The 12,491-nt window shown below is 37.6% G+C and overlaps 1 non-coding gene across 1 annotated transcript; it reads right to left on the bottom strand.

The window, feature by feature from the left end:
* Positions 1–2,103: 2,103 nt before the first annotated feature.
* Positions 2,104–2,179, bottom strand: TRNAS-GGA (transfer RNA serine (anticodon GGA)). The gene has a single exon. It is a non-coding gene; the product is annotated as a tRNA-Ser (tRNA).
* Between the last annotated feature and the right edge of the window lie 10,312 nt (positions 2,180–12,491).

Below are 12,491 nucleotides of genomic sequence, written 5' to 3'. Positions count from 1 at the left end.
AAGTCCAAGTTAATCTTCACTGTTGATTCACCACTCATCACAGCAACAACCTTTTGTAGTTCTTCATATCCAGGGTTTTTTGAAAGTACAGTGTCCACCTTAGCTCTTACTGCATCTGCAACTTTACCTCTACCACGATTCAGTTGTTCCACAGTACTATTTATAATTTCAAAACTTTCAGATAGTGAAAGGTGCCTATTTTGGAGACTTTTGAGCGTTTTTATGATGCATGAAAATGTATGCTGAATGTGAGCTAAGTCATTCTTCACACTTATGTCACAGGTAACTGTTTTCGCAGTATCAATTGAGACTGCATCTTCAGAGTCCAATGCAAGGAGAACATTGTTAATAGAGTCTATATGTTCGGCATAATATTCAACTGCTTCTAGCCATGTACCCCATCTAGTTAAAATTGGCTTTGGTGGCAATGGAATTTCAGGGTACATTTCTTTCAACACGTTAACTCTACTGGGAGCTTTGAGAAATACTTTTTTCACTGATGAAATCAACAAATCTACTTTAGGGAAATTGTCTCTGACCACTTCTGCCACACGATGAAATGCATGCGCCACACAAGTAAAATGAGTCAATTTAGGATATACAACAGATAATGCTTGTCCAGCTTTGACCATATAAGGGGCAGCATCGCTAATAAAGAATAACACATTATCGTACATAATACCCTTTGGCCACAGGATACCCATAGCTTCGTTGAACAGTTTAACTATAGTTTTGTTATTGCACTTTTCTAGAACATCACAATGTAAAAGAATTCGTTCAGAATATTGTTCACTTAACAAACCGATAACTACATTACCAACAAGTCTACCTTCTTTGTCGGGAGTCTCATCAATGGAAACCCAAATTGAACTATCTTTAATTTCATCTCTTATCTTCTGTATTGTCTCATCGTAGATGGATGGAGCATACGTCTTCCTAAGTGTTGACTCATCCGGGATTGTATGTTGAGTATATTTTTCAAGGAATTCCCTGAAGACCTTATTCTTTAGTTTGTAGAGAGGAATATCAGCAGAGATGAGAGAACGGCACAGGTCGATGTTAAACTCAGATCTTACATTCGATGTTGTTGGTTGTGTTAAAAACAATTGTCTCTGCTTGGAATTTAGTTGTTTGTTGGCCTGATGTTTACTAGTTGTAATGTGTTGTTGCACCAGGAACTTTTGTGTAGATGATACTGCACACTGACACAAATTACAAAATAATATTTTATTGTCAGTTGATAAACCATCTTCTTTAAATTCTGAAATGTAACTTGTTAGTTTTGATTTTAAATTGACTGAATGACGTACTTTTGGCATATTTACCGTCTTTATAGTATGATTTACAAAACTGAACCTATGTGTACTCTGACTGGCATTTAACTGTTGAGCTGCACAACTGAAGTCTGTTAAAAATTTTAAATTAAATTAATACAGTTTTGTAACTTACTTTCCCATTGTTGATAGGACTGCTAATTTTCAAATACCTCTGATGTTAAAGGGATTACTGAACATGTGTTTAAATCTCTATTGTTGAAATGTATTTTTAAAAGTTAATGGAATTTTGTTTTGTTTTATTGTTAAACCTAATATAATATGGACTGTTTTATATGAAATATGGAAAATATATGGAAATTAACGAAAATATGTACTAAACTCTAAAATATGGAAAAATATGGAAAATAAAAGTAGGATTTTTCAACCCTACACATTGTGAAACATAAAGATAATGCAAAATATAAATTATATTAGCTTTATAAGTAAATATGTATTTACACTCTAAATCCTTTCCCTGGTTATCATAAATAAAAATAATAATTCAGTTCATTATTTACTCTTCATGATTAAACATATCAATTCATTTACAAAAACAATGCCTACATGATTAGACTAAGAGTTTAACGAATGTGGCATACCTTATTTGTACAACAACAATGGATGAGGCAGAAAATGGGCATGGTTGTACGAAATCGAGTTATCATAAAACATTGATATTTTACATCAAATATTCATATGTATGAGGTCTCGCCCACCTCATTGAATATTACACGACTAATATGAATTAGTCTATATTATTATTACTATTAAATACGAGAAAAATTCGTACCGGCACCGGGAATCGAACCCAGGACCTCTCAGCTCTCCGCGCTGAGCGCTCTTACCAACTGAGCCATGCCGGGACACGATCCACGGCGCCGGCCGAACCCCTCTCGTAATGTTATTTTATGGCCTTACTGCCTGCACTTGAGACGATACACGTCATATATGCAGGAGCGCATATTTAAATGACTTTGTGGTCATATTCTCGTATTTAATAGTAATAATACAATAGACTAATTCATATTAGTCGTGAAATATTCAATGAGGTGGGCGAGACCTCATACATATGAATATTTGATGTATTAAACCGTTAGCAGTTGTCATGAAACTGATGTTAAATATGGCCACAAAGTCATTTAAATATGCGCTCCTGCATATCTGACGTGTTTCATCTCAAGTGCAGGCAGTAAGGCCATAAAATAACATTACGGGAGGGGTTCGGCCGGCGCCGTGGATCGTGTCCCGGCATGGCTCAGTTGGTAAGAGCGCTCAGCGCGCAGAGCTGAGAGGTCCTGGTTCGATTCCCGGTGCCGGTACGAATTTTTCTCATATTTAATAGTAAAAATTGATATTTTATATTCGCATAATGAAAAATTGTGATGATACTATATTAATCTATGGTTTATGATTAACTAATATTGTTGTCCGCAAGTAGGCCTACATATAAAAACAATTGTAACATCTTTACATAAAAAAGAACTTAAAAATATCGTCTCTCTCTGTCGGAATCATCGAAAAACGCCAAATAAATAGCTAGCCGCTGACTGTAAAATTCTGTAGCTGAACGTAGTTCTGAAAACACCAAATTTAGCTACAAATCCACTGACTTGGCAACACTGATGGGTAAATGACGAACAGTCATGTACCCGCCTTTAGTAAAACAAAAAAGAAAAGAAATAATTGGAAACTAGACTTTCAGTTGTTCAACAAAACCTTGCATCATTTACTTGGAAACAGGAAAATCAGTCGTTACCGCAACATGGTTCAGACAAGCCAGCTGAATCAGTTATGAGTGGCGACCAAACTCGATGACTGTTACTCGGCAGCCAGCTAGTTGAATCAGTTACTCGGCAGCCAGACTTTCAGCTGTTTGTAGCGAGGCAACAAGGCTCGCGGCTGTGTGAATTAATGATGACTGTTCTTCAAGCAGGAAGGATTAGTGCCGAGGATTGTTCCGCATTGAGGCAAGGCTGACTATACTTATGACAGATCGCAGTGTTGCAAATTGTTATGTCTTTTTAAACTCCAGTTAGACATGATTAATGTTCAAGACGGAAGCAATTTGCATTTCATTTGCAAACTCTCACCAACGAGGTAAAGTTCTCAACACCTGTACTCATTCCATTGTTGTAGCTGTATTATTACTGTAATAATAATAATAATAATAATAATAATAATAATAATAATAATAATAATAATAACTAGAGCCCGGATGTTTAGGCATTTATAACAGTTAAAATAGGCAGGCAAAAAAGGCAATAAAAACGTAAAAAAAGGCACAATAATCTTTGAAAGAAAACATTATAAATTTTAAAAAAGCATCATGTATTTTAGCAAAAAATTTAAATTATATCAACATAACTCACATATTTACTTCGGAGGATACACATGTTGACTTATAAAATACTTTTGTGCGAGATCGTGCGTATTTGCTTGGTTTCCGCACACAACCAATACGCGGTAAGTGTGAAATTCCACATTCAGTATTCCCAACGTAACACACATAACAATTTTCCTATTCTTACCGCTTAAGCGTCATATTCATTTTACTGCTTTAGGCTTTTAACATATTATTTTTAAAGACGTTCAATATAGTAATAATTATAAATTGGAAACTTACCACTGCAATTTCACCTAAATTGCACTGTTAATTATTGTTTTTAAATATTTGCAAAAATTAAGTAAACTCTACAACACCACAAAAGTTACTGCATTTGTAATGCAAGTAACATTAAGGAAGCCGTGAAAAAATCAACAATATTCCAGACTCAACACAGACTGGGGGGAAAAAAAAGACAGACGTATATCACGGCCTGCTGCAGTATAGTAAACACAGAAAACATTTCATAGGAACAATGTTGAAGATAGATATATTTGTTTTCCAAAGTTGCCGTCATTGAACAGAAACCAAGATGGAGTTTTCATCGCAACTAATTAGAAATTCCTCTTTTAGGTATGTAATAAACGATCTTCGCACAAAATAATGTACGATACACGAGCGGTATGTTTGTTCTCATGTTCTCGGAAATTAAAAAAGCTCAACTACGTTTCGCTGTTTCAATCTTTTCCTCGAACATGAAAACATCAACATACCGCTCTTGTAACGCATATTACTATTTCTTTTCGTGATTAACTGTCTTTTCACAAACCTTACATAACAAAACTGTTCCATCCGTCGAAAACGATTTTATTTTATTTTATTGGGTTATTTTACGACGCTGTATCAACGTCTAGGTTATTTAGCGTCTGAATGAAATGAAGGTGATAATGCCGGTTAAATGAGTCCGGGGTCCAGCACCGAAAGTTACCCAGCATTTGCTCGTATTGGGTTGAGGGAAAACCCCGGAAAAAACCTCAACCAGGTGACTTGTCCCGACCGGGATTCGAACCCGGGCCACCTAGTTTCGCGGCCAGACGCGCTGACCGTTACTCCACAGGTGTGGACTTTGAAAACGACATAGGCACCAAATTAATTAACGTAAGCATGAAGTTTGCTTTGCAATGGTTTACTGAATTTAGGCATTCTAGCTAACATTTGTAGAAACAGGTTGTATTAAAAAAACATGCACGAGGTCGCAGGCTAAACCCAGTACGAGAAGCAGCTATTTCTTGGCTTGGTCCCCAAACTCCCCAGATCTAACCCCTCCTGACTTCTTCGTGTAGGGTTTTGTCAAAGACATTGTCTATTCACAGAAACCAGGAAGATTGATGATCTGAGAGTAAAAATTACTCAAGCTTTTTAACAAATCACCCCTCTTATGTTAGAACGAACATGGGCTGAATTGCATCACCGTTATGAGTTGTGCAGGGTGCGCAATGGTGGTCATGCTGAGCTCTGGGGAATCTCCCATCTTTCGGTGTTGTATGCACAAAGTTTCAACAAATAAAGTTCAGTAGTTAATTTTTTTACGGTGTTCCTATTTTATCCATACTCAAACTGATCACCTTGTACTTTTCAGACAACCTTGCACTATTGGGTTTTTTGCAGAGCCGCAGGGTGATTGTTTTTATTATTTTTATTTTATTTTAGTTGGTTATTTAACGACGCTGTATCAACTACTAGGTTATTTAGCGTCGATGAGATTGGTGATAGCGAGATGATATTTGGCGAGATGAGGCCGAGGATTCGCCATAGATTACCTTGCATTCACATTACGGTTGGGGAAAACCTCGGAAAAAACCCAACCAGGTAATCAGCCCAAGCGGGGATCGAACCCGCACCCGGACGCAACTTCAGACCGGCAGGCAAGCGCCTCAACCGACTGAGCCACGCCGGTGGCTTTGTGTTTACTATCTTATTGTTCTAAAATAAGCACGTTTGCAGGTCTTCTCTTGATGCAGATTGCTTGGTCATTATTAACAGATAAAAGAAAAGGAGCATTCCAGGTCAATTCGCCCAAAGTACAAAGTCCAATATACAGAACGTCCACTACAAAAATGTCCACAACCAAAACATCATTTCAAATAAGGCTACTAGTAAAAATTCCCAATATCCAGAAATGTCTACAAATCAAAATGTGCAATATATGGTATGTATACAGATGATAATTCGACATCCTTCTCGGAGAGCTACACGCCAAGATTCCCATTTCTTATGTGGAATTCCTAGGAAATAACGTTGCATGGCCGTCATAGAACCAATAATATAGTCGAAGGCCTCAACTCTGAATTTCAAAAAATTGTTTCTGGACATCATGTCGGTATTTGGTACTTTATAGAAAACATAATACAAGGACAAAATGAGTCAGAGAATACTATGATCCGAATTCAATATACTGGGTGTTCAATTCAAAATGTGTCATGGCTCGCTGTATGCCGTCATGTGGCTAGCCGATAAGCCTAGAGAATTCAATCTTCCTACACTTCCGCAGAGGTGTATAACCTTAAGAGGCAGAGAAGTTGCCTAGCAAGTACGGCGTTCATTCTGAAGAGTGTCCACACATGTGGAGTAACGGTTAGCGCGTCTGGCCGCGAAACCAGGTGGCCCGGGTTCGATTCCCGGTCAGGGCAAGTTACCTGGTTGAGGTTTTTTCTGGGGTTTTCCCTCAACCCAATATGAGCAAATGCTGGGTAACTTTCGGTGCTGGATCCCGGACTCATTTCACCGGCATTATCACCTTCATCTCATTCAGACGCTAAATAACCTAAGCTGTTGATAAAGCGTCGTAAAATAACCTACTAAAAATTCTGAAGAGCACGTACCGATAGGTACGGTAACGCCGGCAGTGGCAGGAATGTGAACTCTTTGGAAATACGTACTGTCGGGATATGGGGAGAGGGTTAAGACGATAACTTGCGTATTTGTTGACATTAACTTCGACGGTCAACTTCGACTGAGCTATCTATTCGGACGTATTCATTATGCAGTGTACATTATATCTGCAGTGCCTGGGAAAAGTGACATAAGTCAGTTTCCACAAAACGTTTTTGATAATGTATTGACAACTTACGGAACATCTGCTCCCTTGGAAAGAGAGACATAAGTATTTCTCCCATTACAATAATTCATACACAAAAAAATCAAATCGACATAAACCAGAGTAAGTTGTCAATAAACTATCAAAAAAGGTTTGTGGAAACTGACTCATGTCACTTTTCCCAGGCACTGCAGATATTGTCTACAGCACATTATCGTGCAATATAGAAAATGAAGTTGAATTGAAAAATAATCATAATATGGATATTTAAACACATTTTTGAAAATGGTCGCCGTTCATTTCGATACAGGATTCAGTTCTTTTTTGCATATTATTGCGCTATAGACCCAATTCCAATTATCAGTTTCGTCCTTCGTACTAGTAACTCATGTTGAAATAATTCTGTACCTACTCTATAAAAGAGTATCTTACATACTGTAAATTCAATCTTCACTTCTGCCCGATCCCAGAAGATAAAATTACTCAGACATCTATCTACTGTCCGTCCAAGGGTTTTGTCGTAGAAAAGAGGGAAATCACGTGACAATTAATTAACGAGGTCCTTTCATTTAAGTTATTTTAAACAGTTGTATATTATTACGTAGACGTCCAATTCCTAACAGAAATTAATGTTTTCAGAAAAGAGCTAAGACAGCCCAGCCACTAGCCTTTACAGAGGGGCGAGCAGAATCGGGTGGGGGAAACCGGGATGCGACACAAGCAAACGGACGACAGTACCTGTGCGAGAATATGATTCAATATTGAAAGCTCTTCCGTCAGTGGAAAATGCTAACATATTTCTGAAACGTACTATACTCACTAACTCAGTACTGTTTACTATGACCGTAAGGCGACCTTGACTGTATACGCTTGGTTCTGTGTGGAGAACGGTTGGAAGTTTACTAGTAGAGGGGGTGGGAGTGAAGTACATTAAAAAACTCAGGTACAATAAAAATTGAAGTAAAAATAAAATGATGTCCCTGTACAATTGAGAAAAGAAAACTTTCCTGTGTCCGTCCTCTGTCTTCTTTCCCTCAATTTATGTGAGTGGTCGTTCTTTGAAGAGTAATTTGGTAGCTGCAACCTAATGGCAGTGGGCATTTAAGATAACGTCCATTTAATGACAGAGGTCATATTTTATAGTGAACATTTGATAACTGACAACATTAATGATGATGGACATTTTTGCAGTGGAAATTTCGTAAAGGACCAATTAATTGACTGATAATCAAAAGGAATGTTCTTTTTAGTTCCAAGAGATGGCAGGAATGCAAAATATTAGGATTTCTCTGCCAGTGAGCAGAATGGGACTGGCTTTCTCTTTCAAGGCGTGCTGAAGGTCGAATTTCTTTAAGAATGCAATACTGTATCTCAAAGAATTGAGATTAAACCTTCCATAGGAAGGCATTACAAGATTCTTAAGAGGATCGCGGGTCGCAGATTGAAAGCTTTGGGCTCAGGTAGCCTACTAGATAGCAACCAAATTCCCTTCCCCCGAATTACAGCCGTAAATGTCACCCAATCTGAATTTCATGACCAATTAACCAATTATATCTAAATATCACTTATACAACGAATTTATGGAGAACAGGTTGCTATGGTGATTGCACGTGTGACGTAACAAGTGATGTAAAGCTGAGGAGCATGGCGAGAGGCAGTTCCGAGCCATTTAGCATTGCTAATGATTGGAACAATTGAAGCCTATCAGGCGTACCGCTAGACAGCGAGAGTGTACGCCGGGCTTGTATATGCTGCAGGGGGAATGGCTTGTGCGCTACATAACCCAGGAGTCCTATTTGTATCAGAGTTAATATGAGTTATACCGAGGGGGTAACTACCCTTCTCACTCTCTCTGCAGTCATAGTAATCCATGAAGCTCCCGTATACAGATTTACCCCGACCAACCCCCTCTCCAACCCCCAAAACTAGCTGTAATTTTAATCATACGAACAATCTGGAAATTATGCTGTGTATAATCCCTAGTACCCATTTAACACTGCTATAACAATAGAAGCGGAGGGTGATACCGTTTCCATATCTCATACTTCTGGCTCCAGAATACAACCCTCTTTTTTATTATTTCTGCTTGGTCTACGCAGAATTGAGGGGTGAGATATTCAAAATGTTGCCCCAGTAGAAGGAAAGGGATGTTTTTACTACCACTTCCTCGTAACAATGTTGTTTTCACATGAATTTAACAGTGACTGTTGTACGACCTGTTCTGTAATTTAACACGAATATTTCTAATGACGTAAAGTCTTCTAAAATACGTATGATTAAATTAACATAGCAAGGGTTTATTGTGAAATTAACGCAACTACAAAAATTTACATTTTTAGGTTTTTACAGATCGATACCAAATTCGTTCTTCTACTTTGTCACAAAAAATCGTAACTCAGTTTCGAACAGTTTTGTATATAATTGGTTATACAATTCGTGACAGAATATGATAGTGTAATTCGTGCTAAATAAGCGTATGCTGTTAAGAATTTTGACGTGAATAAAACATCGACTGTAGTGACGCTAGTTTCACATTAAGCCCCCAATAGATCTTATCTACCTTCATACTAAAATTTTTACCTATATTCATTTAGATGTAGTTAAAAAAATAGTTAGGCCTATTTATTACATACAAGTGGATTTTAAGGAACCCGTAGATTCATTGCCGCCCTCACATAAGCCCGTCATCGGTTCCTATCCTGAGTAAGATTAAACCATTCTCTATCATGATATCCCAACTCCTTCAAATCCATTTTAATATTATCCTCCCATCTACGTCTCGGTATCCCCAATGGTTTTTTCCCCTCCGATCTCCCAACTAACATTCTATATGCGTTTCTGGATTCGCCCATACATACTACATGCCCTGCCCATCTCAAACGTCTGGATTTAATGTTCCTAATTATGTCAGATGGAGAATACAATGCGTGCAGTTCTGCATTGTGTAACTTTCTCCATTCTCCTGTAACTTCATCCCTTTTAGCCCCAAATATTTTCCTAAGAACCTTATTCTCAAACACCCTTAACCTCTGTTCCTCTCTCAAAGTGAGAGTCCAAGTACCATACAGAACAACCGGTAATATAAGTGTTTTATAAATTCTTTCAGGTTTTTTGAGAGCAGACTAGATGACAAAAGCTTCTCAAAACAGGCATTTCCCATATTTATTCTGCGTCATTTTGTTACTGTTGCTGCAAGATATTTGGATTTTTTCACCTCTTCGAAGAACAAATCTCCAATTTTTATATTTCCATTTCGTACAATATTCTGGCCACGAGACATAATCTTTTGTCTTTTGTCTTTTCGGAATTTACTTCCAAACCTATCTCTTTACTTGCTTCAAGTAAAATTTCCGTGTTTTCCCTAATTGTTCGTGGATTTTCTCCTAACATACTCACGTCATCCGCATAGACAATTAGTCTACATTTTGAAAAATCTTACATTTTGCAAGTAATATGTCCATATGCAGGTAAAATTGCCAGATGAAAGAAAATTTATTATTTTGGAAAGAAAAAATATTTATTTGTAATTAATTAAGTTTGGAGTAAAAATAATGGTTCTTGGCTTCAAAATAAAAATATTTCCATAAATAATTTGTGATTAGGTCTATAAAACATTGCAATTTGAAAAAAAAAACGACTAAGTTAACAAACACATAAAAATCAATGGGTATATGTATGACAAATAAATAAGTCTTTTGTGAATCAAACATATTCCTCATGCATGTACAGGGACATCATTTTATTTTTACTTCAACTTTTATTGTACCTGAGTTTTTGAATGTACTTCACTCCCACCCTTTCTATTAACGAAGTTACAACTGTCCAACACACAGAACCAAGGCCGCAGTACTGAGTTAGTGATTATAGTACGTTTCAGAAATATGTTCGCGTTTTCCAGTGACGAAAACTTCCAATATTGAATCATATTTTCGCATAGATACTGTCGTCCGTTTGTCTACGTCGCTTCCCGATTTCCCCCACCTGCTTCTGCTCGCTCCACTGTAAAGACTAGTTGCTGGGTTTTCTTAGCTCTTTTCTGAAAACATTAATTTCTGTTAGGAATTATTGTACAACTGTTTAAAATAACTTAAATAAAAGGGCCTCGTTAAGTAATTAACTATTACGTGATCCCCCCCCCTTTCTATGACCCTGCGACAAAACCACTTGGACGGACAGTAGATAGCATGTCTGAGTAGTTTTATCTGTGCGGGTCGGGCAGAAGTGAAGACTAAATTTACAGTACGTGAGGTACTCTTTTATAGAGTAGGTACAAAATTATTTCGTGAGTTACTAAGTATGAAGGACGAACCTGGTAATTGGAATTAGATGCAATAGTCTATAGTGCGATAATAGGCACAAAACAACTGAAGCCTGTATCGAAATGAACGTCCACCATTTTCAAAAATGTGTTTAAATATCCATATTGTGATTATTTTTCATTTTAACTTCATTCTCTAAATCGTAGGCTAATGTGCTGTAGACAGTATAATATACAGTGCATAATGAATATGTTCGCATGGATAACTCAGTTCGTGAGTAAAAACACTTATTGTTAATACTGTACTGTATTTTGATTAAACAAAATTTAATGAAAATTATCACACTCAAAATCGCGATATTTCCTAGTTTACATAAATGGATGAACTACTTTTCTTCCCTCCTATAACTAGTAAAGTGATTTGTTTGTATTTTATGCCAGTATCACCGAACTCCAGTCGTGGAAGGGGGTAGCAAACGGTGTTTCCGGGTTTCAATCATTAATCCGAAGGTATAGCCAGGTTAATATTAAAAATGTTAGTAAAAATAAAATCATGTCCCTGCATATCAATGTGGTCATATTACCTGCATCCAGCACCTCTCGAAAAATGAGCTATTTTTCAGTTAAATAAGAATACATTTTAAATAAGCATTGGATATCTGTAACAAGCATTGGATATCTGTAACGAGCATTGAACAAGCTATAAAATGTTATATGGAAGTAAGTAACATTACCTTCAGGTACTCGTACCATATATATGAAGCAGATAATCTGACTCTATTACTCCAAAATTATGACCGTTTTGTAGTAATTAACGAAAGCCGATCAGAGTAAACAATCAATTTCCTTAACCCAATTTCACGGTTGCTTAAGAAACCGATCGCGGACATTCTTGCGATGGGATAATTAGAACGCTGATAATGCATCGACTGTGCCCGAGTTCTCGAAAATTGGTTGAATCCGAGTTGAGAAGCTTAAAAAGGGATTGAGAGAGAGGGGGGGTGAGAGCGGGAAGACATTAGCTTCTCTGCCAAATTTCAGAAAGAAGAGCAGATCAAAGGGGGAGGAAATCGAACTGGAAGGCGGCGGGACGAGACGAGAATACTTGGGAGTCGGATTAATATGGGGGAACAGACTCTGCCACGGCTCTGTCTGTCCGAGCCTGCTTCATTAAACTGCGTTATTTCATTTGCAAGGAGAGAGAAAGTGAAAGGAAAATTCCAAATTTCTTCACATTGTGGACGTCAATTTCTGTGTGTTTACCGTCTGTAAACATATCTCGATTTCGCGTTGTATGCCTGTATTGTGCAGTCCGAAGGATCTTACTCCATCTCTTTAAGAAGAGTTAAGACTGATGCAGAACTAGCTTTCAGGTAGTAGCTCCCTGTAAAGCAGGTTTGAATAATTTCAAGGAAAAATTGTTCCGGAGACGGGCCGATCCCTGGACCCTTCGCTTAGCACACGAATGCTCTCCCGACTGAGCCACCCCAGGAACTA

Source organism: Periplaneta americana, chromosome 4 (genome assembly GCF_040183065.1).
Source record: "Periplaneta americana isolate PAMFEO1 chromosome 4, P.americana_PAMFEO1_priV1, whole genome shotgun sequence".
Lineage (NCBI taxonomy): Eukaryota > Metazoa > Arthropoda > Insecta > Blattodea > Blattidae > Periplaneta > Periplaneta americana.
The sequence above is the reverse complement of the archived record's forward strand: the minus strand, read 5'-3'. Positions and strand labels throughout refer to the sequence as shown.